The sequence below is a fragment of the Poecilia reticulata genome, linkage group LG22, assembly GCF_000633615.1.
Source record: "Poecilia reticulata strain Guanapo linkage group LG22, Guppy_female_1.0+MT, whole genome shotgun sequence".
Taxonomy (NCBI): Eukaryota; Metazoa; Chordata; class Actinopteri; order Cyprinodontiformes; family Poeciliidae; genus Poecilia; species Poecilia reticulata.
The window spans coordinates 20,232,809-20,239,397 of NC_024352.1; the positions used below are offsets into that span (position 1 = coordinate 20,232,809).

Below are 6,589 nucleotides of genomic sequence, written 5' to 3' on the forward strand. Positions count from 1 at the left end.
AGCTGACCTTTGCTGAGGCCTCACGCTGAGTGATTAAAACCAAGTCCCAACACGGATTGTAGGGATCATGGAAATAAAGCTGTCCAGATGGGGAGAGAGAGGAGGCGACCTCCTGCAGTTCAGAATTCATTGTCACCTCCATCCATTCTTTTTCACTGTGCAAGGCCTGTTTAACGCATTCATCCAGGTCACTGTTCCTCATCAGATGGTGAAGCAAGATGTTTGAGAGGATTTTATTTGAATCTCTGCAACTTCAGGTCCATACAAAGCACAAACTTTCTTACATCTTTCTTCGGTAAATTGTCTGTCTAAGTGAGCGATATCTCTTTGCAGAATTGTTGATTAATTATTGTTACAGCAAATATATTATGCTGATTTCTTAGTTTTACAGAAATTTTCTACAGATGTAATCTATAAAGATAAACACTTTCCAGGACACATTCTAGAACTATGAGTCTGCTCATTCATGAGTCGTCACACACTGATACTATAAATGCCCAAATAAATTCCCAATAATTCTTTGCAGCAAAGAGCAGTATATTTGGTTGTCTTTAGTAAACATCTATGACTTCAGACTATGACTGTAACTTCTGTTTTCCTTTTTATTAGGTTTTCCTGTTCAGTTGTTTGGGTGATTCAGGATTTGGTCTTACAATCGTATGGGAGACATACATCTAACTGTGGTGAAGATGGTTAGCTGAAGTTAAATGGTAATATTATAAAATGGGAAAAAAATGTAGGTGATTTGCAGTGACATGGTTATTGATGCCAGATGGGCCAGCCTGAGTAGTTTAGAAACTCCTGATCTGCTGGGATTTCCCAAACAGCTGTAAGATTTAGTAAGAATAAAAATAGAAAATACTCCAGTCAGTGTAAAACAAACATACCATGTTGATGCCAAAGGTCAGATAAAATGGTGCAAATGAGTTTGAGATGATACAAGAATGACTTAAACTATTATACGGAATGTCATCTCTAAGCAAGCAACCGATTGAAGGCTAAAGCAAATGGACGACAGTGGCAAAGAATCACTCCTGTCTGCTGACAACAGGAGACTCAGGTCACCATTCATACAGGCTCAGCTTGGGCTGCTGCTAGTAGTGGTGTGATAGTATGTTTACATTTGTTGACGCATTTTTGAGCCAAGAGAGTTCTGGTTTCCAGCGGCCTCCATGTTCACCAGAAACCTGAAGAGCACTTTGGGGATGAGATGGAATGCTGGATCACCGTCATGGATGGGAAATGGACAAATCCACAGCAGCGGCGTGATGCCAAAAATGGAAAATTTATTTCCATGATCACCAAGCATCGCCTTGGAAACAGCTTTGTGCGTTAGTTAGATTTACTATTGCATATTCTTTTTATTTTGTATTCCATTTCATCAGTGTAATATAACCGAGGATAAGCCAGTTTTGAGACAACAAGGTTAACTCAAAGTTTTGTTGTTTGGCTTTGCTTTGCTTATACTGGCTCAAGCTTAAAATAAGTTAGAATTGTCTATGTACTGAAAATTAAAGATGCGTTGATGATAAAGTTAAAGAAATGTACACCTCTGTATCAACTCTTAAAGGTTCAAAAGCTTAAGTAATCAAGACTGAAGCATCTTTTTATTTATCCACTATTGACTATATATTGGACCCAGCTGATGTTCTAAAATCCTAATTTTAGGAGAAAATGAGAAATCAGAAAAAGAAATATATCAAGTCAGAGGTTTGCCGAAACTAGCGGCGGGGAAAAAGCTGCAAGATTGTAATTCACACTTTATTCCTGTTAAACCTCTTGATAATCCTAGAGTGCATTTCCTTGGCCCAGGTCCAAAGCACTCTGTAGCAAACAGACAAAATAAAAAATGGTGGATGAATACCAGCAGAGGAGTGTCACTGGGGTGAGAGATTTATAATGTGAATGGTGCAAAGCTCCTCGTAAATCAGTGCAAAGGGCTTTCAGGTGGGGGATCTGGCCTTTATGCAGGAGAGGGAAAAGGACGGGGAAGACGGATTAAAATACGGAGCTATGCAGGTGCATTTTTGGGAATCTACAACTGTGTTTGGATATACAGTACAGTTGTCATGCTGACTGATAGCAGATCCACGTGGACAAATAAAGAGGACTAAAAGGAAATTTTATTTTCTTTCTTTCTCTGCTGTCTAGAACCAAAGCTGAGACATAATGAAGAGAACACATCAGACTGGCTCATAAATACGACTATTATAAAACAAAATACGTTCACAAAAACACTAAAAAGACAGAGACATCCATTTTCAAGTGGTAGTTTGGATTTTAAAGTGGGAATAGTCATCTGAAGTTATCAGTAGAAGGTAAGTGGAGGTTCAGTTGGAGTTGATTTAAGCTGTTTTCATCTGAAAACAACAAAGATCATCAATGCAAGAAAAATGAACGAGCTCTACTCAAGTAAACATGGGTGTGGAGGACAAGGTTTTCCGCACCCACTGAAACTTGTACAAAGTCCAGAAGAAGTAAGCAGGCTTAAAAATGACATTCCAGACCAGGATAAGAACAGTGATTGGATTATAAAACTTTAAAAAAAGTCATTCATCACTTTGGTGACCAACTGGCCCATCACAGAACACTTTTAAATCCCTATGTAGGATGCTGTTTGCTAGCTCTCCACGCAAATGCACTTGAAGAACTAGCTAGGGAGTTGTCATGGCTCCCTTGTTCTATCTGGGTTTATCAAATAGATTGTCCCTTTATCAAGACATAACTAAGCAGGGGACCTTGCTGTTATCACTTTTGTCTTGGTTTGCCACTGAGAGATGCCTTGACTCCCAAGTTTTGTCTTCCAGATGTGATGTCAGTCTTATACACACCCCTTGAAATAGTGTTACCCAAAACCCTTTAGCAACTTTTGAGCTCCATTCTTGGCTACCTTATACTCGTTGTTCTTGCACTTTGTTCAAACTTTTCTCCTTAATCTATTAATTTCGAATCTAAAAATAATTACCACTATCACGATGTGCAAGCCTTAAAAATCAAAAAGGAAAATAGCAAAATTTGCAAAATGGTTAAAACTTGGCACCGAAAGATTTTTTTGTTCATTTGAAGTGCGAGATCATTTGGATTATGACACATTGGTAAATATTTATTGTATCTCTTTTGTGAAAGACCTCAAACGTTTGATGTATTTTAACCGATATGGTTGGGGTCAAAGTTCCCAGTTGAGGTTGGGCACGTTTAAAAAATGTTTTTCAGAAGATTGTTTTCCTGAAAGTTAAAATAACCACCACCAGCTGTGGTCTTGCCTTAAAAAAAATCTGAAGAAAGAAGCATTAAAGCAGTGTAGACCCAGTCTTCTGTGATCACTTCTCTCTCACCGTGCATTAATTTACTGCCTTTACTTCAAGGTCACATACAAAAAGCTTTCTCGGCCAGCTGTAAATACTTGAATAAACAGTCAGACTTTGTTGTGGTCGCAGGCTGGCAGTGCCTTTTTCTAACATACTCTCATTAAACTGGAGTGTGCTCCCTGAAAGCTGCTCTTTGGACCTGCTAAATGATGCAGGTGGCTTGCTTTATTATGCAGGAAAATGTATTTCTGTCTCCTGTAAATTCTTATTAACACCTGCTAAATATTAAAGTGCTTTTCAGTGCCTGTTTCTGTCTTTGAAGTGTCTGAAGAAGCTTGGTGAAATGTTGCTTTGGGCGGTTCACAGTCCTTTTCAACAGAGAGGCCGCCCTTGAGGTCGTTGTTGCAGACGAAATCCTCTGCAGTAAAACACCTGTGGAGAATACTTGCACATGTCGTGAAGCAAACGAAAACTAAGGATTATTGTTAGCTTCCTTTAAATGAGACTTTTTTTTTTTTTGTAAAACATAACTAGCACTCACTATGCTATCCACCATCCATGGTAAAGATTCATAAAAAATAAAAAGTGTCTCCTGCTTGAGACACTTCCACGCCTCAAAAGTTTCTACGGACACTGATTGTGCAACAAGTGATTTTACTAAAAACTACTAAAGTCTGGATTTTTTCTAAATTTGCTTGATTGTGCTTGTGCCGCATGCACAGTGGTGAAGTTGTTAGCACTTTTGTCTTGCAGTTATAAGGTCCTGGGTTCAACCTTCAGACTGAAATGTTTCTGAATGAAGCGTGCATGCAGAGACATCTCCAGGTATTGCAGCTTCCTCCTGCAGTTTAAAACATGCCTGGCAAATTAACTGGTCTCTATAAATTACCCCTTGAAGCAAGTGTGGTGCATTTATGGTTGATTGTTCGCTGGATGGACTAACACTTTGTTTACTGTGTGACCGTGCTAGAAGGCGATTAGATATCACGCAATAATGGGTGATATTCCTTTTAGTTTTAAACATATCTTTGCCAAGTGAGACAAGAAGTGCAAAGATAACCTATAATTTGTTTATATTAACACATTATTGAGATGTTCCTCTTTGGTATAGTTAGCACATATCTAAACAAAAAGAAAACACCAAAGTTTTTCTTATGGCTTTTGGATTTTGTATGCCACCGGAACATGTGCAGTGTCCTCTATCTGACCATCCCCATGGGGGATGTACACCTGGAGGAAAACTCCTGCTTCTACTTCCAGCTGATTTCCACATTAAAGCTGTTTTCGTTTATTTATTTATTTTTTTTACTGTCTTGTGGCAACAAAAGAGATAAGTTTTTAATGGGATACATTAATGACCTCTTTATGTAAGCATTTCAAGAGGACACACATCTATCTCTGCTGCATCCCCTGATAAGATCTAAATCATAGCCTAGCATCAGTTATCAGCTCTGTGAGGGCGTGCATGTTAGTGTTCACCGTAACCTACCGAGCACAAACAATCTGACCACACAAACAAACTTGTCAGCAGGAAAAATGCTGCTTTTGAACCACAGCCAAAGAAAGCCAAGAGGGACGGATGTGGAAGGAGAATGAATGTCTCTCTGCCAGAGAGGGAAAGAGCAACGAGAGGCTAACGCTAATCCACTTATTAAGGCAACAACTGCAAGCCTGAAACCCGTGCCAGATATTAATACCTAATCATGAGTTAATTAAAGGAGGGTTAGTTGGCACCTAATCCGCTGCGATGGGGGGCTGATAGTGGCAGGGAGCGGCAGAGTGTCCTGAGGGGGGTGATGATCGGGTTGGGGGGTGGGACGCTGCTTGTGGTTAACACCAGAGATGAGGACTGGAGAGACAATTAAATCCAGGGTGCCAATGCTCCGTTCAGTGTTTTAGACTACTTGAAGCAGAATAAATTAACAGACGTGGAATTTTCAGGTGTGAAAAATGATTAATGTACCATAAGACCAAGATGTTACTGTTGAAGTGAGAACTGATTTTGAGTGTGACTCTTAAAAAGAGAACACACACATGCACCTCCTCATTAAAACATCAAGCTTTTAAGTGCACTTTGCCTGTGCTTATTGCTTATGAAAGCAATAAAATTTATCAATGTAGTGCTGATATTGGATTTAAAAAAAAAACATTAATCAGCTTAAAACACAAACCTTTGAAATTAAGTCTTACTGGTGGTCCAAAACATGTAAGCAAAATGATTTTGTAAAAAAAAAAGTGTTTTAAATTAGTTTCTTTCTAGCATAGTAGGGTGCAATGAAAATATTTTGATTTCATTAGACTAGCTGGCAAAAAATTTAATTGTAAGGAAAGGTTTTGGAATTTAGGGTCTAAAATTAAGTTAATGAAAAGTAAAAAGTTAATAGAGGGAGAGGGAGAACATTCACCTGCCAGCAGCCCTGTACCAGCCAAATCACCACAGCCAAACAAGAACCAGACCAGAGGTAGCTTCCATGGAAAGAAACAAAACAGAGAAACATAAAGTTAACAGTTGAAAACAGCAAATAATAGAAATTGAAGAGTAGCAGATGAAAAAGATGAAGAAAAGTGGCCAGTCTGGCAGTCTAAGCCTAAAGCAGCATAACCACAGAGATGTCCTCTAAGAATGAGGCATGAAGGAGGCAGAGTTCAAAATACACATAAAAAATGATGGAAATACAGCTAATGTCCACTCTGTGGATGCGCACCAGTATCGGTGAGGTGGGTCTGCGCCTCCTTCGCCACCAGATCCTTAGTTTTTCCAGCGTTGATGAAGACGTGGTTCTTTAGGCACCAGTCCACAATGTCTTGAGTGCACTGTCCAAGTCACCCCTACCTTCTGCTCTTTCTTGTAACCAAAGAATTTCTATTGGAAACATTTGCAAAAGTTTTTTACTATTTTACATTAAAAAGTTGGTTTGCTGACTGTAGGTTTGCTGAATGAGAGCACCTTCTGTTTAACAGTCAATTTCTGAAGAGTTAAGAGTCTGAAATGAAAGGAGGTGGAGAATGGATGGATAGAACATGAATAGAGAAACTATACAGTGAGTGTATTTTAGAAAGCTGAAATCCACTGCTGTGAGTATTAAAGAGTTGGGGATGCAAGCTGAGACATAACATATTCACAATTTTACGATTAGAATCTGGTTCTAAACATTAAAAATAAAAGCAATTATCTGAGTAAATGGGAAACGGGCTAATTGCAGAGACCCTAATGCCTACCTCAAGCAATAAAACAGCAGTTCATAATCCAAGACGCACTGTCATGTTGACTCTATCTCACC

General features: G+C 39.0%; 1 long non-coding RNA gene across 1 annotated transcript; it reads right to left on the minus strand.

Annotated features, from left to right (window-relative positions):
* Nucleotides 1-3,264: 3,264 nt before the first annotated feature.
* LOC103458975 (uncharacterized) lies at nt 3,265-6,155 on the minus strand. Its single transcript, XR_532653.1, has 3 exons — nt 6,014-6,155; nt 5,714-5,774; nt 3,265-3,740 (listed from the first exon to the last, which is right to left on the minus strand). It is a non-coding gene; the product is annotated as an uncharacterized LOC103458975 (long non-coding RNA).
* Nucleotides 6,156-6,589: the final 434 nt, after the last annotated feature.